Here is a 23,404-nt window from a genome sequence, read left to right on the forward strand (position 1 = left end):
TTTCTATAATATTATAAATTCCGATTTTGTACTTGTAAAGATTTTCCTAATCACTTGCGTGAATTGGATAAATTCACTAGTTTGGACTACGAAGAAACGATTCGGATCAGTTTTGGCGTTTTGAATAGTTGTTTAGAAACGATGTATCATATATAAAGGTTTACGTAACTCCAAGAAACTCATGTTTCCATCGATAAGTACCTTGAAACTCGAAATAAATGTTCGTAACTTTTCAAATTACTTTGTTTTCCATGAACCTTGTTCTTCTCGTAATGAAAATGGGCATTCAGTTAGTCAATTAACAAATGAAATCCACTATATTGTAGGTATGCAATTAAACCTACGAGTATAGATTCGTTTCAACTATATCGCTTTCCAAAATTTACTATAAGTTTATGTTATTCTATAATAATAATAATAATAATAATAATAATAATAATAATAATAATAATAATAATAATAATAATAATAATAATAATAATAATAATAATAAAGCCATTGTGATAATTCGCACTTAAATTATTATTGGATCAAAAGATCCAATATGTACCAATCAAAAATTTTCTTGTAGGGCTTATATCTGAAGAACTACGTATAATGTAGCCAAACCCAAACTATCACTTAACTCAGTATGATGTGCTTATTCTGTAGAAAATACCAAAACTCGATTTAGGAGCCGTTCAAAAATGTTGTAGCCCCTGATCCAAAAACTAATTAATATCCAAGATCGCAATCTTTTGATCTATTTCTTTTGTTTTCCTAAAATTCTTATTTTTTGTTGTAATTTGAAATTATGAAAATAATAATACTAAGTAAATTTATTAAAATCTCTTATTTTATTTTGTAAAAATTAAAAGTATGAATATTTTTCTTTTTAAACTATTATTTGCCTTCTGTAGTTCCTAAACATTCTAACTAATTAGTACGATTCGCATAAAATGTATTTTATTAAAATTTAATTAATAACACAGCACATAAAAAGTACCTGTTTCAGTTCGCAATAAATTATGTAAATAAATGTAGGAAGGACGTTTCCTTCTTGAAATCTTGCTGTTGGCTAAATATTAATGCTACCGATTTTCGTATTATAATACTAATTCTGCACAACAACTACTAATAGTCTAGTACTATAAATAATAACATTACTACTAATAATAATTTATTTGAATTTCTTGTTCCTAAAAAAAAAAAAAAAAACACCCAGAATCCCATTATAGTAGTACATACATTGTACAGAAGAGATTGAAAAAGCTGGAAGTGATAAAGTTATCATACGTACATCGAATGCATGGAAATGGAAATATACTACTTGGATAACGTACATGAAACATTTTAAAACACGTAGTTATACATTCAATGATTAGAGATAATATATACACGTGTGGGAAATAGTGGGCTAATCTCCTTTATCATTTATAATTAGGAAAAAAGATGGTTAACTTTACTTAGTTAAATATAATATCTACACTGAGAAAAAAAATGTAGGTAGCGTACTTAAAAAGATAGGTTACATGCGTAATTCCTGTAGTTTTTGGACTTAACGTACAGCAGACGTATAATTGAAAACGCATGTTTTATAATATTTTCTGTATAATTGTTCCATCTATACGTACTTTCTGTATTAAACAATGTAGGCGATCAGGATCTCACATACAAATGGACGTATATAACATATAGCTGACGAAGGTAACATAAGTATATGCATGTGATATACAGAAAACTGTTAGATGTCAGACATCCTGCAACGGCATGATGTAACATCTAGGGGCAGTGCCTATGTAGCATACGGATATCGTATGCTCCATACTGATTTCTATAGTAAGCAAGAGGATACCGTATATTTGTACAATATGCCGCTGTCCAGAGAACGGATTTTTCTCTGTGTACAGTTTAAGCTTTCAGGCAACACTAAATTGAGTATTAAAATCTTGTTTCAAGAGAGATAACTATTTTCAAGAGAGGTTGTTTTATTTTTAAGGAGTTTGGTTTGTTGAATTTTCTCATATTCACCAGACGCACAATCAGATTTTTTCGGGGGGGAAAGAGGTCCAAGCTTTGGGAGATAGTCCAATACTACAACCCACTCTGTCTATGTAGTATTGAAAGGGTATTATTCTTGACCCGAAAAGACGATAAATAATTGTAAAATGCTTCCAAAATATTTTCAGAAAAAAAATTATAGAGCTAGATTGATTTTATAAGAGAAAAAGAATAGATGAAGTGTAAGATTAAATGTCCATGCCACATCATCAATTTCCTTATTGAACAAGTATAGTTTTATTGAGAAAATGTACAAATGCATGTTGAGTTAGGAAGTTTCCTGGCGGGGAGAAGGGGGAACTCCGGACTCGGCGGACTACCCGTCGATGCGCCTCTGATCTGCACGTGTCCGACAAACGAAGAACTCTCAAGCACTACTAAATGGATCACCATCAATTTTGCCCAGGGTGTAGAGAGTGTAAAAACTAGGAATTGAGCTCGTTGATGGAGATGATCTATGGATCTGAAGTGGTGTAAATGACCTATTTCCGGTTTTTAAGTTGATCACTTTAGACCAAAACGGTAATATGTAACTAGGAGTGGATTAAGGGCGGAGCCAATGGAGGAGCCCAGGCTCCAGGGCCCCCAAAATCCCTCTCTTTAATACGAAAATATAGCGATCAACTTACTATATTATAGGATTCAGACCCATGCTAATTTTTTTTTCCCGCTCGCTACGCTTGCGGTTTCGCTAGAATTAAGTCTTCTTCCATTAGAGTCTTCACGATATATTACGTATTTTGTGAGGTAATGAGCTATCTTGGGTCTCTATTACAAACCAAATTATCAGCTTCTGGAAATTCCTTTGAAATATGTCTGTCATTACTTAGAGCAAATCTAGGAGGTTTCCCAAATCCCCTTTACTCTATTAGTGTTTTTACAGGGACTGCATTTCCCTGACTTGTATTTGGCATTTATGTATTACACTTTGGCATTTATGTATTTATGTATTACAGTATATGAGCATTAATAATAAATGTAATTAAACTGATTATTGTAAATTGGAGCACATTAAAATATTACAGCATAGTTCTCGGTGTTTCGATAAGCTTATGAAGCTGTGAAAGGCAACAAAGAAAATTTATGTACTGGAATTATTCGTAACATAGGGCCCCCTTGCAATAGTCGGCTCCAGGGCCCCAAAAGTCTTAATCCGCCCCTGTATGTAACGGGAAATGGTTTCCTGCAATTGATTAAGCGTCTCATTTTATTTCACTTCCATCTTTAACTCTCTACTAAAACTAGAAATGATAGAAATCCACTGAAACTTCTGGTTTGAATATTGATCTACATAGAGCCAAAACAATAATAGATAACGAGAATATTGATCTGCAACCTATTAGGCATTCATTTCCACTCGAATATTGATTACTATACTGATTCACGTTGACAGGACATACGTATTGAAAATCTTCTATGCTCATTGCCTTAAGGTTGTTTTAAAGGGACAAGTTTTGCCAATAGATGGCACTACAGTCTTCGTATCTCTCCCATGTATTTTTTTTTTACCTTTCACGAAAATTAACGATTTCTTTTACAAATTTCAACCTACAGACTTCAAATTTTTAGAAAAGGAACTTCATAATCTATCGAAGGCAATAATCCGTGCCGATTTTTTATTTAAAATTTTCTTCATTGTTGAAATGGCTTGATTGTTGAAATGGATATCCAAACCTTTAACAATGAAACTGTTTCAACAATGAAGAAAATTCTAAATAAAAAAATCGGCACGGATTGTTCCCTTTAATAGGTTATGAAGTTCCTTCTCCAAAAATTTGAAATCTCTAGGTTGAATTTTGTAAGAGAAATTGTAAATTTTCTTGAAAGGTAAAAAATACATGGAGGAGATACAAACACTGTAGTGACATCTATTTGCAAAATTTGTCCCTTTACACTAACCTTAATTACCCCGTACGTCAACTTTAATAGCAACGGAATAAAGTCTTTTGTTTTCGGATGAAAATGCCTGATTTTACCACTCGTCTGATTATTATTATTATTTACTTATTCATCTTACTATCTAGCGTTTACAAATAATAATTTTAAAAGCTACAGTGCAAATATGTCAATGTGTTCATTGAGTACACCATTTATGGTGACTAAAGACTTGTTTCACTGCATTTGAAAGTTGGTGCTTCTCAACATTGACACTGTTTGAGACATGGACCTACGATTTTTAACGTGATATTGAGAGGACATAAACTCCCAACAAGAACTGACACAGAATTTCTTGTGCCAAGTTTAAGGATTCTCAACATGTAACCACATGTAACAGATCACCGATTTACCGCTTATGCTTTTGTAATTTACAAAACAGCAAGAAAGAAGTTCTGTAACTCTTAAATGTTCAATTTCGTGGCTTACAGGTCAATGGTTAGCATACATGCATTCGGTGTGGAAAACCTAAGTTCGATTCTCTGTGATGAAAACGACGTTAAATTTTGAACTAATATATCTTAAATCTACAACTAATATTTCAAGGGAATAATAGTAATTAATAGCTGCTTTAAGTGTTGCGAACAGCTTTCAGGCAAAAATGCAGCACTAGGGTAATATCAATATACAATCTGGTAAAGGTTAAAAATTAAATACTACTACTACGAGGGTTATCAATCGTCCGATATTTTATCGGACAGTTCAGTTTTTGACCTCAAAACCGGACGTTTAATGTTCGGGAAATTTTCCCACAATTCGCATTGATATCGATCTATCGTGCGCGGAATTTGCTGAAGAGTTGAAGGCAGGAAAATTTACTGAACTTACAGAAACTGTTAAGGTCAATAAAAGTACATTTTCAACAACGCAGCTACCACTGCTTCATCCTCAACTACATTTTCCAATTAAATAATGCATCCAGATCCAGTAAAAGCATGTAGACATTACCAGCACCAACGAAGCTGGTAAGACGTACTTTTCAACCATATTTTGTGCATGCCATATCATATTTGCTTTTATGCTTTCAATACGATGTACCTAGGTATTATTGATGATAGACTACAAAATTTATACAGTATGGCGCTAAATTCGTTGTACAAAAGCAGAGGAGTGATTCCTGAGAGTAAAACAAACAAAAAAGTTCCTATAAACATATGGCCAAAACCTCATCGTTTACTTGTTATAGTAAACTCAAGTTATAGGCTGCCGAAAACATGAAAAAATGAATTTTAAAGGTTCATAGATCCAAAACTATGGGACCTACTGTAGTCGGGTCAAGACTTCACTTAGGAACTAGTATGTGTCCTATCCAAAAATACATGCTTTAGAATCCTAAGGTACTCACGCAATAATTTTTATGGAGGTAGTTGGAAAGTACTTTATATCATAGGCCCGTAGTCAAACTCCCACTATAAAAATTGTTGTGGAAGCACCTCAGGATTCTGAAACACGCATTTTTGGATAGGGCACATGCTAGTTCCTAAGTGAAGTCTTGACCCAACCACGGTAGGTCCCATAGTTTTGGAGCTATGAACCTTTAAATTTTTTTTTTATTATTTCGGCAGCCTATAACACGTAAACGATGGGGTTTCGCCCTATGTTTATTGCAACTTTTTTGTTTGTTTTACTCTCAGGAATTACTCCTCTGCTTTTGTACAACGAATTTAGCGCCATACTGTATATGCCGACTCAACTAAAACTGGAATAAGTTAGTTTAGTAAATGCTTCAAAAGTAACTGAAGTTATTGAATTCGAACTCAGAATTGCTCAATTTTAAGTGAAGTAACCACTGTCAGGTTGTTCACACTTTGACAAGCTATGACGTTACAATCTTAAGAGTATACGTACTTCAAGAGGGTGTCTGGTATTTCAATTTTCAAAAGTTGGCAACTCGTAACTACTACTACTGCTACTACTACTACTACTACTACTACTACTACTACTACTACTACTACTACTAATAATAATAATAATAATAATAATAATAATAATAAACTGAGCAGGTTATTGTACTTGTCAGAACGCTGAGATATACACATTTCTCATATTCAATATGTTTTTAAAATCAAGATTCAAGTAAAAATAATCAATATCGTAACGTATCATAGTCAAAACAATCTAAATAAAGTTTCATTCAAGCAAATGATTGAACTTCTGAAAGTTTCACGCCCACTAAGGTAAAATACATCACTTTGTTGTCACATTGGTTCAAATATGCTAACAATAACATCAAAGATGGGTAGATAATTCCCTGTCATTCAGTGAATACATTCATTAATGTGATCAACACTGTGAGTTTAATTTTGTAATTATTTGCAATTCTTAGTATTTCACATTTCGAATTTAATGGGATCAATGCCAGTCGATTCCTTACCCTATAACTTAGTACTCTTGTGCCTTACCTATAACTTAGTATTTTCTAAACACTCTCGATACAATTGACTAAATAATTTATCAATAAATTTCCTTCTTTCAGAGTTTGGAGACCGCAATAACTTACTCAATATTTATAATTATGATAAAATAATTATATACAGTACCCCTCAAAAGTTTTCGAACACCCGAATTTTGTAAACATTAACTATGATCATATTAATTTCACAAGAGAACTTTACCACTCTGCGTCAAAGATATTCCTGCCTAAAGCATGTAATTTGACAATAGGTGAATCGAGGTCATAGATGTATGTCAAATTATAATTCTTAAAACAGACAGAAGCCACAAAAAAGGACATCTTATACAGATATTACATAGAATAAACAAAACTGTGGAAGGTAAGGCAATATATTAGTTTTGTTTTGAAAGTGTAAACATAGAGGGTGAATGCAGTGACAGAAATTTTAAAGAAAAAGTAGTTTTTCAAATTTTGCAGTTCTTTATCGCTTGTTGATATGTTAACGTTTAAAAGGTCAAAAATACCATTGTATGATAAGTGTTTACGACGGTAAATGTACATCATTTTCTGGTCAACTGTTGCTCAGTGAAAGCATATATGTAATATTCGTTGTTACTATTTCATCGAACAACAATGGAGCTTACGAAACACTTGTCAAAGAATGGTATTTTTGGCGTTTTAAACGTTATCATATTAGCAACCTATAAAGAACTGCAAAATTTGGACAACTACTTTTTCTGTAAAATTTCTGTCACTGCGTTCACTCTCTAATGTATACACTTTCCAAACAAAACTAATATCTGGCTTCATCTTCCACATTTTCGTTTCTACTATCCATTACCTATGTCCCATTGTCTTTTTTTATTTCAATTTTAAGAATTATAATTTGACATATCATCTGCAGTATCTCTCAGACCTCGATTCAATTGTCATCATTTTTTTTTGCTATAGGCAGGAGTGCCTGATACACAGCAGCAAAGTTCTCGTGCCAAAATAATATAGTAGATAAATATATAGTGGTCACAGCAAATACTTACAAAAATCCATGATGTTTGAAAAGTTTTGAGCGGTATCTCAAAATAATATTGTAGCCTTCGCAAATATATGGACATACAATGATGTTCTTTGTACCTTCAACGAGCAAGAACTTGTGTATAAAATATAATAAGCACTTATACGTTGAATATAAATACTAAAATTTAAATTTGTAGAACAGTGTACAGTCTAGTTTATAAAATATTGATGATAGAATTACCGATGTAACCTTATTGAATGGAAATAAAAAAATCTATCTATCTATATCTATCTATCTATCTATATATCTATATCTATTTATCTATATATATTTACATATATAATTAATTTAATATCAGAGTAGGCTAAAAACATTTGTGAACCGCCTCTACATTTGTTAATAATGTATTAGAAGTACTGTTTAATTTGACTAAATAAAATACTAATAATAATACCTTATCTAAATTAATTCAAATGCACAAACGATTATATAAAAAAATAAACTCTGTAAGAAAAAAAAACACATACACACACTACACTAACATAATTATTATACGTTATAAAATTTAAATAAAAAATAAAGCAAATCACCATTTCTTCCGTAGAAATCCAAGAATTTTTTAAAAAAGAAAATGACACACTTTTCAATTCACTTTATGCAAAAAATGCGAGAGGATTCGTAATAAGCAGGCCTTGCGTGCCAAGAATACGTTGAATTCTTTCCGTCTAGTTTTTGGCTGCTACCCTAGGGAATGGGAAGGAGAGGGGTGAAAAAAAGGTTTTTTTTTTTTTTTTGAATGCGTGCGTACGAAGGAAGTACAAACGGTTGTGCGTTATACACTAGTTAATAACAGACCTCCTTATGTTTCATTATCCCATGATGACGTAACAAAACCTTCTTATCCTATCGTGTTCATGGCGTACTTTTATTTTTATTTTTTTTTAAAGTTATTATTATACCTGTATGGTTAGTTTCTTTTAAAGACATTCTATATAACAAATACCGCCACCTCCTTTTCTCTTTTATCGCATTGTATTATAATACAGCAGCCAAGGGATACAGGATATAATAATACTAATAATATATTAGTACGGGGGCGGCTTTAGTTTAGTCCCACCCCCTTTGTTTGAAGGGTGGAGTTTAGGGCAAGCGAATCTCTATTTTGTAAAGGCAGAAAAGCTTTACGGATTCTAAAGGGGTGGTGCCTTCGAAGGGTGGGTGTGAGATTTTTTTTTTTGCAAAAGACGATAGAATAAGATCGATTGACTTGGGTAGGACGTTTGAATGGCAAGGCTTTGCGCTGGTTGTCATAGTAACGGAAAGAAAGAAAGAAAGAAAGCAGGGGGTGGTGAAAAAAATAGCGTTAGCTGAACAAATGCGGATATACACTTCAAGTCTTTTTTTTTTCCTTCTTTTTAGCGTCTTTTCATTCAATCTGTTTTCGTTTTCCTTCAGTTCTGACACTGGTGAATAGAGGCAGAAGCCTAACTCACTCATAAATATCTACAACCATTAACTTACTCCTGCGGTAAATGGATTTGCTTGCATGAACCATTCAAATCTCTTTTTTTTTTCTTGAAAAATAATGTCTGTAAGAAGAAGAAGAAGACGACGAAGAAACAAAATGATAGGCTAGCCTTAGGACGCATCAGCACAGAAGCGAGTCTACTTATTGCTCAACGCCACCTACCGGGCTAAGCATGAATTCTTCTAACCACCGCGATGGTATCTATAACAGTATACATTTTTAAGTCATGCATGTTGTACAAAATGCTCCCTAGCTCCGTAGCTGTTAGTCTCCAGAATTTTGAAGCTGATACGTATTAAAATACAATATTTTATTCATAAAGCGATTAGGAAGTTTTATTATTATTATTATTATTATTATTATTATTATTATTATTATTATTATTATTATTATTATTATTATTATTATTATTAAATTCACTATGTTTTGTGTGGGGTTCAACGTTACTTATTGGCATCAACATAAAATCTAGCCTTTTTTGTATTTTTTAAAAAAAAGAAATCATAGACTTATACCTAGCGAAAATGCTACTCGTTCTTTAGCAGGGGATAGGTTCATGATCCATATGTCATTTACCTTCAGAACATAAGAGGCTTTCAGACGACACCAAATACTTTTCACGTGAAAACAAAATTCGGGAATTTTCTCGGAATAGTTTATACTTGAAATTTGTTTTGCTCTACTAATGGAGCCCAATGTGCTGGTACACGGAAAGTAGCCTACCTCAAAAAGTAACACGTGTCCTAGGATATTTATTTGCCAAATTTCATTGAAGGACTGTTAGCATGTATGAGGAGAAAAAAGCTTTTCGAATAAAAGACAACAATTTGTAAGCTAATTTGATTTGCAAAGAGAGAGAAAGTATTATATGTTTCAATATTTAAATTGTAACGCAGTTCTTTCAGAATAAAATGATATGCGGAAACCCACATTAAAAGCAATTTATTAAATTAAAGTCAGATAAATTCTGATAAGTGTCTACGAATCAGATGGTAATTCAAAAATTTTGAAGAGTTACATAAAAAATGCCTTCCAGAAGACCAAAACAGGTCACAGAGATGTGCACAGGATCATTATAGCCTTTAGTGGATGTAGTTTTAGTTCCTGTGTGGATGGCAGATAAAAATGCGGATAATCGTGAAAAGGCCAAAATTTCAGTGATCGTTCTTCTATACACTATTAATTATTGATACCTTGTAATAATCTGTGATTATCGCTTCGGCTATCCACCAGAACAAAATTGGATTTCCTTAATATAATTACCTTCCCTTTTTCTCTGCTTTAAAATCTTATAAATTTGAAGTGATACCGGTAATTTAATTTCATGTCAGTTTAAGTGAAGTGTATTGTTCTTCTTTTCTGGAGGATCTTTTACCGGGTGTGGGAAAGCAAAGAAAAAACATTTCCTCTAAAATTAATGGACAGATATAGTATTTCCAGCTTGACAATTTTCTTGTCATAAATGTATATTTGAGGGTACCTTAGGTATGTAGGTACGTTTTTCATTAGTTTCGTATTTGTGTTTGCATGAATTTTATTTTATTTAACTTAGTGTGGTTAACCTACGATTGAAAGAGAAGTATTGAATGTTGAACTTGCATTTTATTGTTATTATTAAATTTTATTATAGGATTCACAAAACTATAAAAGAGAGACTTCCAATTATTATAGTAGAAAATTTTAGATACGTATGTAATATATCATTATCTGCGGATTCGGATTGAGATTTAACGGATGTGGACCGGATAGAGATGTTATGGATGTGGTACAGATACGGATGCAATATTTTATATCTTCACAGAATTCTAACAAGATATTTATGTAAGAAAGTGGTACTTAAAAAAATTAGAAGAGTATGTCTCTATATCTAATCATTTGTTATGTATTTTTGTTGAATTGCTTTCATTCGGATGATATAGGCTAACTTAATCATAAAGGAACATCACTGTTTTTTTTTTTTAAATGCAAATAAGATAGTAATTTGCGTTATTGTTTGCTGTTTAAACAGATTGATTAACTATATTAAGAACTACAATTGCACAAAGCTCATGATATTTCTTCAAGTATAAATATTAAAAATGTATTATAACTTTCTTCATAATGGAATGATCTATTTCTTTGGTTGCACAAAATAGTACCACCGTAAATTCTATATTTTAGCAATTACCTCATCATACGTTGTACAATCACTAATATTTGATATTTCTGTCTTAATAACATGAAGATTGGCATAAACTATACTGAATTTTACGTGACACCATATTATGATAAATTTATCGGCATAATATGATAAAGGCAAAAGCCATGGTGATTGAAACGAAGCGGTCAGTGCCGAATATAGAAGTAGGAGGGGAGAAAATAGAACAGGTGTATAGGTTTCGATACGTGAGTAGTATTATTAGTGATGATATGAAGTGTAAAGGGAAAATAAAAGCAAGAATAGGAATGGCGAAAGAAGCCTTTAGGAGAAAGAAAATACTATTTTGTGGAACCTTGATTTAGGATTTAGATTTCTGTGCTTTCGGCATCTAAGGCCATTTAGCCCGTCACGATTTGAGGAATGACGTCCCTCGGCGAGCACACAATCCGGGCAAAGGGAAGAAAGAAAGGATTGGGGAAGGAAGGAAGGGTCTGGGACCTATAAGTTAGGTAGCACCCCGGCATTTACCTGGTGCGAATGAGAAAACCCCAGGAAAACTTCAATCAGGGTGACTGGCCCGAAAAATCGTGTTACACTTTTTCGACCAAGTGACCCCACCGGGAATCGAACCCGGGACCGCTCGCACCGAAGGCGAGAGCGTTAGCGGCTACGCTACGAGGGGCCACGTGTGGAACCTTGGATAAAGAGTTGAGAAAAAGACTCATAAAAAGTCTTCGTATGGAGTATTGTGCTGTGTGGGTTAGAAACATGGATATTACGCAAAAATGATGAAAAATGGCTGGAAGCTTTCGAAATGTGAGCGTGGAGAAGAATGGAGAGAATTAGCTGGGTTGAGTGGAAAACGAATGAGAGGGTGTCAGAAATGGTGGGAAAGAAAAGAACAATTTTAGATATTATAAAAAGAGGAAGAGAAACTGGCTGGAATACTGATTAAGAAGGAATTGTATCATGAGGAAGGTGCTAGAGGACATGGTGGCAGGAAAGAGAGGGAGGGGCGGAAGGAGACTACAATTAATGAACGATATCAAAACAGAAAAATCGTACGTGAAGACTAAGTTGTTGGCAGAAGACCGTGGAACCTGGAAGTTTCTCAGTTACACCAAGTGACCTGCTAATAATGGCAGAATACTTATGATGATGATGACTAGTTGTTTTGCCCGAGTCTTCGATCCACTTTTCACTATTAGTTAAAATCGTGCTTAATTAAAAGCTCTAATTATTTACATTTAATCAAATTCATTTAATGATTTATTTTAAGTATTTTTATCAACTAGCATGTTGTTACACAAATATTACACCTGAAATTTAAATAGAAACAGTTACGGTCCTCGTTCTTACATTAAACACCAATGAGTTGTTGAGTTGATTTTAGTTTAGCGTCCCTTTCAGCAGCGAGGCTATATGAGACGTGGACCTACTGATTAACGTGGAATCCGAACCACATGAGCTCCCGCCTGGAATCGAACCCGGGACTCCCACGTCGAATGCGCGTACGCTGATCGCTGAGCCACGAGGGAGCTCTATTAAACACCAAAAGACGTGCATTGTCAGTATCATCACTATCCACTTTGAAATGATTAAATTGAAGCAACGTATTTTTCAACTCGAAATTAAATAGTCACAATAGTTTTAACTTGGCAAATTGCTTACACGCTAGTGATATCTAATAGCATCAGGTAGACAATCGATAGTACAAGTAACGACATCTCTTAGCGTGACTGTTTACCATTAAGAATCAGCATGACGACCGTTTACAAACATGATTAAGCACTTGAGATTTTACATGAAAATGAAAATAAACCAACAAACTTACACGAAAATATCAATTGCTTCCTATGTTCAGAGCAATCATACAATAATATAGCCAATAAATACGTAAATAAATAAATAAATAAATAAATACAGAAAATATGAAAATGAAAGTGAAACAAAGATCAAGTTGCAGTGTCATATCAGGCGAAGGGGTTTCGTTTGATTTTTGCTAAATTAAGCTTCTTAGTAATGTGAATTTTAACAAGCCCAAACTTAAATTATAGTATTTTTTATCTCAAATTAAATGAAGTTTGCTTTAAAATGAATAAATATTATATAATAGAGAATATGTATTCAAGTCTTTAGAAAATCATTAAATTTCATTTTAGCTGTATTGCACAGATTAATATTTTGCATTCTGAGCATTATACTAACCCGCTAAGCTACACAATTAAAAGGTAAGGTTTTGAGTGTTTTCCATGTGGGATAGAGCACACGAGGCACAACTAGGTAGAAGTAAGGATCCACACTTTCTTGATCCTCCGACCAACTTTATCTGAGGTTCCCATTTTATAGAGGTTGGGTAGACCCCTTAGTCGTATTGGAATTAGAGAGAATGAAAAAAAAATGTTATTCCCTCACCAACGATCGATCCGAGGCTACCCAATTGATAGATAGACACTTAATCGCATATCCTGTAAGATACTGCTCTTGATTGGCTGTATCAAAAAGAGTAGTATTTATTCTACAGTGCGAAGTTATCTTATGACCATATTGAATAGAAACTTTTCAATTTGCCTCAAGTAACGTGCTTATGATGACTGATTACTTATGATGTTGATGATTATCCAAATATACCAGAATATCTTTTGCTTTAATGAAATTATTATGCTGCGTATTGTAAAAGAAAAAATGTTTTGTGAATATAATCATGATAAACCAGAAGCGACAAGTATTTATTTATAACCAGAGTTTCAGGCAAGAGTGGATAGGAAATTTCTATGTTGCTTATAACTTATAGGCCTAAATATTCCCAAGTACTGTTGTGTACTTTTCAAATACTCTTTATAGAAGGTAAACACAAAGTATTTTGCTTGTAATAAGAAAATGTAATAACGCACAAACATCACAAGATAGAAATATGCAGTTTGCGGTATTACTTAGTCTAATGTTTCTAGTTTTGCAGTTGTGTGGTGCTATCCTCTATGTCGTATGATTACAGCAATAAAGTCAATTCATTGAAAACTGGCATCTGTGCAGGGGAGAGCGAAGTGTGCGTTATGGTATTCTTAGCCACGTTGTGAATTCCAAAATACCCCAACGTCAAGAACACAATGTATTATTCTACAATTAGACGGGACAAATCCACGGTGAAGTATACTTGCATGTATATTTCACAATGAAACCTTCTCTGGCCAATGGGTTAGAAGAGATAGACCAACGTCTTGGCCGCCACGATCCCCAGACATAACACCCTCTGACTTCTTCCTTTGGAGTCGAGTTAAAGGTTACATTACCTATAAAAGATAATCGCTCACTGAAAGAAAGAATGAGCATGGTAGCAACAGAAACAGAAAACAAACTTTGATAGAAATTGAATCGAAATGAAATGAAATCTTTTAGTTTAACGTCTCACGATTATATCTTTTAGACTAAGGGAGACGGATGATTTAGGTGAGTGAAGGATGGTGGAAGAATTTGTACAATGAGAATATAATAGGAAACGAGAGTGCTCCAAGAAAATCCACGGACAGAATGTTGCCCACCACCAATTTAATTGGCTGAGAATTGAACCAGGAACTCCACACATCAGAGGGTAAGCGCTCTACCATTGATCCACCGTGCCCCCCCATCACTTGATAGAAATTAAATACCTACTTCATGATCTGAGAGCAACTAATGGAGCACTAACTCTGAGTAACTCTACAGTTTGAATTGATCCTTTGTTTCTTTCTAATTTGCTTGACATTACATTATTATTGGTTTACCAAACCTTCTTTGCAAGTACTTACCTTGTATGTACTGAACAAAACTTCAAGAGGTACTTGAAGGATTACCATCAATTTTAGCCAGGATGTAGATGATCAAAATTTAGGAATTGAGTTTGTCCATCCGAAGATATGCCCTCGTGAGACCGGATGTTAGGAAAAATGCCTATTTTTTAATATTGAAGTTATGATCAAAAATAACATTTTAAAGTTTATATGGGGAGTTATAGTTTCAACTTAAGCCAATTTTATTCTGCCTATTTTGCCTATTTCGCCCATTCCTGGCTAAATAATTGCTTTAGTGTCTAATGTTGCCTATTCTGTGTGCTGCCTATTCTTACAGCACTTTATCACTGTTATCTGTAGTGATAAAGTGCTGTAAGAGAATATATTTACCAAAATATTAATGGAATACATGTCAAGATTCGTTTTCATACGAACAGTAAAAGAAGGTATTAACAAATAGGTACGTTTCTATATTCTTAGAACATATCAATGTCGAATTTATTTTTTTAATTGTATTGAGTATTTATCTACATTATTTCGAATTACATTTTAGTCTCTATTTTACTAACCATTTTTTAAATTTTAAGTGCCTATTTGCCTGCCTATTTTCAGGTTTCTAATGCCTAAACATCCGGTCTCTAGTTATTATAGATAAATTCCCCATTGCTAGTAATATGCAAACCAAATTTTACTTACAAATCAGGTTGGTTGTCTACTATTCGGTTACTTTCAATATTCTAACTAAACTCCTTCGCACGGTGAACACGTGACAGTGGTACTTTTTCATCAAGGAAAGTACCACTGTCACTTTATATGTAAAGTTCAATAGTTAGTATGTCTGAGAAAATACTTTTCAAAAAACTGTCAAGATTTCGTTTCTAGATTTGAACCCGTAACCTCACTAATATGAAGCATCATTAATATCGCATATATGCTCGATTGGTACCAATCAAGGTTACCAGAAAACAATTCTATGAAAAGTAACTAGTAGAAAGGAATAATACATTCGACTGAAGGAAGTTTCGACAAAATATACAGTCATATTATGTAGAGTAACATTTGTTATTAACTAAAAATGGCTGTACACGCAAATTATGTTCTTGTTTACATAATTTATGATGCAAATGGTGTATCTTTGACTCACACAAACTTGTCTAACAAGCATAGTACTACGTATAAGCAACGCGATACAGAAAAGTTAATATATATATTTCATGATTTTGAGTTCTCGAAGGTAACTCAGCTAATCAATGCGTGAATTATTGGATGTAGTCATGGAAGTTAGTATGACATTACTCTGTTCGTTATAGATACTAAAAGTTTTCGTTCTATCATATACGGAACATGCATCATTGACTGGACATTATTATGTAAAGTAGACTACAGTACATTTGTATTTGTTTTCCAAGGAATTCTATATCTCTCGAGTCTCTCATTAAGATCTCCAATGTCAGCAACCAGTTAAGATATGACAGAGTTCTGTATAAGGTGTAGAACAAGTCAAAACAGCTGTGATGTAAATTTAGATCTGTGACGTTTCTCGTTGCTTGTTTGTCGTATTCAGAAAATATTGGAAGTTGAATCGAAATAGTTACGATAATCAATAAAGTTATACGTGTTTACACAGAGCACAAACTTGACACAAATTATTATCTTGTATCTATCGTTAAAGAGGCTGGAAATAATTTACATTCTCGTCCCACGTTAACAATATAGTTGAAAGAAAATGTTTACCATGCTGATAAGCAATATACATTTTAACATCAATGAAATATCCAAACATGTACGTATTTAGTTTTGATCAAATTATAGGAATAACATGGACTTTAAACTGATAACTGTCAATTTTCCTTAAGAATATATCATTCTAGGTTAAGGACAATGCCAATTTTCATTAAGACTATCTGTAACAGTTAAAGGTGTTGTCAGTCATCATTCAGGCTACCAGTTACAGCCAAGGACAATGTTAAGTTTCGTTAAGATATTAATAACAGTTAAACAATGTCGATATTCATTAAGGTTTCAATAACAATTAAGGTCTATGTCAATATTCATGAAGGTTTTAATAACAGTTAAGGGCAATATCAATATTCATTAAGGTTTAACTAACACTTAAGGAAAATTAGGGTTTCAATAACAGTTATGGGGAATGCCAATATTCATTAAGGTTTCAATAATAGTTAAGGGCAATGTCAATATTCATTACGGTTTTAATAACAGTTAAGGGCAATTAAGGGTTTAATAACAGTTAAGGGCAATGTCAATATTCATTAAGGTTTTAATAACAGTTAAGGGCAATGCCAATATTCATTAAGATTTCAATAACAGTTAAGGGCAATGTCAATATTCATTAACATGTTAATAACAGTTAAGGGCAATTAAGGTTTTAATAATAGTTAAGGGCAATGTCAATATTCATTAAGGTTTCAATAACAATTATGGGCAATATCAATATTCATTAAGGTTTCAATAACTTTTAAGGGCAAGGTCAAAATTCATTATGGTTTTAATAACAGTTATGGGCAATGCCAATATTCATTAAGGTTTCAATAACAGTTAAGGGCAATGTCAATATTCATTACGGTTTTAATAACAGTTAAGGACAATTAAGGGTTTAATAACAGTTAAGGGCAATATCAATATTCATTAAGGTTTTAATAACAGTTATGAGCAATGCCAATATTCATTAAGATTTCAATAACAGTTAAGGGCAATGTCAATATTCATTAACATTTTAATAACAGTTAAGGGCAATTAAGGTTTTAATAATAGTTAAGGACAATGCCAATATTCATTAAGGTTTCAATAACAATTATGGGCAATATCAATATTCATTAAGGTTTCAATAACTTTTAAAGGCAAGGTCAAAATTCATTAAGGTTTTAATAACAGTTAAGGGCAATGCCAATATTCATTAAGGTTTCAATAACAGTTAAGGACAATGTTAATATCCATTAAGATTTCAATACCAATTATGGGCAATGTCAATATTCATTAAGGTTTCAATTACTTTTAAGGGCAACGTCAATATTCGTTAAGATTTCAATGTCAATTGTGGGCAATTAAGGTTTTAATAACAGTTAAGGCAATGCCATTATTCATTACGGTTTCAATAACTTTTAAGGGCAAGGGCAATATTCATTAAGATTTTAATAAGAGTTATGGGCAATGCCAATATTCATTAAGGTTTCAATAACAGTTAAGGACAATGTCAATTTTCATTAAGGTTTCTAATAACAGTTAAGAACAATGTTGATAGCAATGCCTTCACATGAAATAGTAATGGAAAATACAGAATCAAACTAATGTCGAACTGTTACTATTCATTAAATTCCGTGAACAAACTAGTTGGAACCCCTTGTATGGAGGAAACCAGTAGCGTACCCAGGAATTTATTTCGGGGGGGTTCAAACTAAATATGAAGCTATTTTATATTAAAATTGCTAAAATTGCCCCTAAAATTAGGCTAAATTTTTAAAAAGTCGAAATTTCGGGGGGGGGTCCGGACCCCTGTGTCCCCCCCCTTCCGTACGTCCCTGGAGGAAACAACACACCTTTAACACTGTATTTTCCACTGATTTCTCAGTATAAAAGAAGATATCCTGACCAAACGATTGGCTCGTCAACAGTAGAGATAATTAAAAATTTGTACATAGGGTTTGTGACGTAACGTACCACTAAGGAAGAATTTTCAAAAGTTCGACGCGGAAAAGTGAAGAATGGGAATAGCATTATTATAATAAGTTCATATCCCCAAGTATTTCGTTTTTTGATATTAGACCTACAAAGGGAGAAAAAGGAGTTGGAAATTCGAAGTGATTCAGGTGAAATCGTGTTGCAATTATCATAATAAGATATCCATATCTCGGAATCCAGTAAGGTTACAAACATGAAATTTGATATTTGGACTTTCTATTTATAATATTTACCCATGTTTAAGTGTTTTTTTTTAAATTTGAGGAAGATATTCTCCATAGAAGGGAAGAAAAGGGGTGAGGTTGGTTACTAAAGTTGCCCATGTTTCGAAATTCATCAGGTTCAGAAAAATGAAATTTGGCAATTAAACTTTTCATTTAAAATGATTAAACAAGGTTTGGAGGTGGTGTATAAAGAATTCCCTTCAAGATGTTCGAATTTCGTCTTCGAGTTCAGACAAATTCTATATGAAGTACGCGGAAGGAAGAATGAAAATTATTGCGTGCGGTAATACATAGAGGCAATTACTAGTAAAATGATTCAATCTCATCTCACCTAACGGCATACCAACCACCGATTCTCCAAGATAAGAATTTCCGCAATTTTAGGTGAGATGGGAATATCCATCATGCTTAATCCCATTTTGCCTAACGGCTTATCACCCACTGATTTCTCCAAAGTAAGAATTTACGCCATTTTAGGCAAGATGAAATTTCCATCATGTTTATCCTATCTCGACTACCGGCTTTCCAGCCGCTGATTTATCCAATATAAGAATTTTCGCAATTTTGGGCGAGATGGGAATTTCCATCAAGTTTAATCCCATCTCGCCTAAGAGGTGAAGAGGGAATTTGAAATTCCTGAAGGAATTTTGTACTAAAGTCATAACAATCAGTAGAAGTTGTGATATCATAAACACACTTGGAAAACGATCTAAACTATTTATTAACCTCTATTGGAGATCGTACATACTAAAATCAGTAACCTAATTTCAATATTGGTAGTTTCTGTTAGCTACGCTATCAATAAGAAAGACTGATTTCTAAAATGTAAATGGATTTATTAGAGTTGCTTTCGACTAAATCGAACTTTGCTTTTCATTTTACATTATAGGCTATTATCCTTATTCTTTTAGAAAGAGATGTGTGTCGAAAAACCAAGAATCTCATGAAGGCCTTTAAATTGGAATTCTAACCATGTTTATCTACCAATGGATAAAAAAAAAAGACGACTGGCGACATCAAAAATGACATTTTTCGGCATGTTTGGACCACAAAACATGTAAATAAGTTGAAAGATCGAAATATCGTTTCTCCTGTCCTTCTGAATATCATTCAGAAGGTTAAGGTGGATCACCACCCGGAAGTCAGTACACATATTTTAGCTCATTCCCTTAACTACTGCGCAATGAAGCGTTACATATTATAAATATTGTACTATAAGATAGAGTTATGTTTCAACTACAACACAGGACACTGATCCATTTGGTTATGTCTTCTGATATCGAAAAAAGTAACAAATAAAAGAAAATATTTGATTCGTTTTACAATGAACACACAAGATGGCACTTGCTGTTAGATCTTACTAGAACTGCTCATTATTATGAAGTGTTTATTTGTAAATGTAAAGTATATTAAAGTAACAATCTTATTACGAAATAGATATTTTGTTTGACCATTTCTAGTATTATGTTTCAAATTTTATTTAAATATTAATTTACATTTAAGGAAATAGATTTTGAGAAGAAACTTGCCCAAAACGCCATAATAAGTTGTTGCCAAATTTGTACGTTTACTGTGATAGTCACAATAAGAAAATTTCTGGATTCTAGCGTTGCAGTTCGAGAAGCGAAACTTTACTTTGAATTCCGGTAAGGGTCGAAAATTAATTTCTCCAGTAAGTATCCAAGCAGAATTCCATGATAACTTCCTTTATGACACTATCTGGCAACGCTACACTATGCAAACAGCGTTTAGCATAGCACCGAGTACACCTAGTGATTCCACCTTAAGGTGGGAAATTTAAAATATGTTAATTGAGATCTAACAAATCTTGCAAGTTATACTTCAGTCGATGAACAAACCGTTGAAGACAGAGGTTTTTTTCTGCTTTTCAAAACTGACCAACTGTATAGTCGTTTTTGGGGGTACTTATTTTACCACTAGTGGTGCAGTTCATTATATGTAGTAGCGAACGATAGTTCTTCTTCTTCTTCTTCTTCTTCTTCTTCTTCTTCTTATTATTATTATTATTATTATTATTATTATTATTATTATTATTATTATTATTATTATTATTATTATTATTATTATTATTATAAAGGATTTTATCACATTAATCTTTACCAATTTCACTATGTTTCTACGAGGACTTTGTGGAACATATTTTTAAATAGCGGTGAGGTGGGGTAAATTCACGCCCTCATTGTTAACTGATTATCCAAAGTCCAAACAGTTGAAATTGTGGAAAAGTCTCCTAAAATTTATGCACCAAAGCACCATAGTTCATCAAAATCGATATTTTTTTTTTTAACGAAAACTATCGACAAACTTATTTCCTAGATTGCGAAGGGTATTGGTTAAATTTATTTAATCATTCTCGCCTTAATTTAAATCCAAATAGTGGCATGATTGGGAAGTCTCAGAAAAACATTTCATATAATTTTTTTGAAGAAATTTAATATTTTATTTATGAAAATTATTGTAGAGCATATATATATATATATATATATATATATATATATATATATATATATATATATATATATATATATATATATATATATATATATATATATATATATATATATATATATATATAATTTTAGGGAGGGTAAATCCACCTCTTTTTTCGCCACTGATTTTAACTTCATGTAATGGAGATTATTGAGAAGTCTGGAAGGAAGTTTGCACCATATTGCTTTAAAGTCAAATACAATAGAGTCTCTAAAACTCGGCAGTCCGGATAACTGGCCCTGGCAGGTCGAAAAACCACACAGATTTTGTTCAAGGACATTGTACATTAAAGAAAAAAAAAGTGGCCAGTTTCTGCAAAGTCGGCTAGTTAATTTTCATTATAGACAAATTTATGCCTTCATAAAGTATTATTCTGAGGTCTGTGTTATCAGGTAAATTACTGTACAGTGTGTATTGATTAATTTTCATTTGTAGGTATCGTAAATACTCTTTACCTTCATAAAATACGTACTTTTCCGTTGTTCAAACAGGGACGTAGCCAAGGGGGGTAGGGGGGTCCGGACCCCCCCTTCGAGACCAGAAATGAAAAAATTAAGGAAGGATGAAACAAAATGAAATGAGAAAAAGAAGAATCAGAGTTAAAAAGAAACTACAGGAAGCTTTTGGTTACTCTTTTTGAGAGGAGATTTGTATTACTTGCAATACATGGTGGCGAAGTGAGCGAGATATCCTGGAAGAGTCAGGAAATTTGAAATTTCTAGAAAAGTTAACGATTTTTCAGAATTTCTAGTCAGGGAGATTTCAAGCTTCGGAAAACATAGTGCCGTTCTGTAACAGCGTGGTCATTTTTAATCATAATTTTTAGTCATCGCATCCTTGCAGTACCAAACATGTTATTTCAAAAACAATTTTGTACTGCTCCTTTAACCTGTCATTTGGAACAGACAGTAGCTGACGGAATAATAAAAACAAAAACTTATGTAGAAAGAAAGTTCTATTAACATTTTATTCAACAGAGAAAGGAACACAGATATTGTAAAATATTTTACAAGACATTATTGAGTATGTACTTTTTATAATAGTTGAGGTCATAATGAAAGGAAAATTTTTATATTTGAATAAACAGAGGAAGGACGCAAATATTGTATAATCTTTTTCAATATTTTCTTTTATTATTTTACTCGAGATTTCTTCACAGTTTGTTATTGAAATATTTACCAACATATCCTAATTTTATTGTCCTAACAAACCAATATATGTTGATAGTAAAGTAGTTTAGATTAATCGAGCTCCTGGGCCTTCAGAATTTCATGTCACGCCCCCCCCCCCGTTACGAAATCTTGGCTAAACGAACCAATATGTATTCCAGTAAAATAGTTTAGAATGATCGAGCCCCTGGTATGATTACCACAATATTGCATGTCGCGGACCCCCCATTCAGGAAATTCTGGCTACGTGCCTGGTTCAAGGGTAATTGTGCAGTTTATTCTCTGTTGTATTCTCAAACAACCAATACATATAAGTGGAGTACTATATTTTCTGAGGGGGCCGCGGTGGCTCAGTGGTAGAGCGTTCACCTCTGGTGCTTGGGGTCCTGGGTTCAAACCCTGCTCCCGCCAAGTGAACTTTCTGGTGGACAAACACCGTGTGCGTGGGTTTTCTCGGGGTTCTCCCGTTTCCTCCCACTTTCTTCATTCCACCATTTCATTCATCTCTCATCCTCACCGTCTCCTTTAGCCTAACCGGCATAACCGTGGGACGTAAAACTCAAAGATTTCATTTCATTTTTTATATTTTCTGAGAAAACATTCGTACTTATTCTATGTAACCCCATTTCCGATAACCAGGCATTTTCACAAATTCGGCCACTCTTCGGTCTACATTAGGTCGAGTTTTCGGACACTACTGTATATATTTTCTGTGACTACCGTGCAAGACATTGTTAAATGGCTGAGAGGATTATGTAAACTCACCCTTTCATTCTTTACATACTTTAAAATGAAGTATTGGGGAGGTGAATGTTACAAATGAAGATGGATTTCTGATCATATTAACCAAATAAGAAAAACGTCAAAACTTGGAGAAAATAATTCCCTTGTACTTATTTATCCTTGATTGATTCCAATCGCAATTAATGAGCATTTAATAGTGTGACTTGATATTACGCAGCTGAAATATCTTTATTACATATA

The sequence above is a fragment of the Thermobia domestica genome, chromosome 18, assembly GCF_964235325.1.
Source record: "Thermobia domestica chromosome 18, izTheDome1.hap1.1, whole genome shotgun sequence".
NCBI classification, from domain to species: domain Eukaryota; kingdom Metazoa; phylum Arthropoda; class Insecta; order Zygentoma; family Lepismatidae; genus Thermobia; species Thermobia domestica.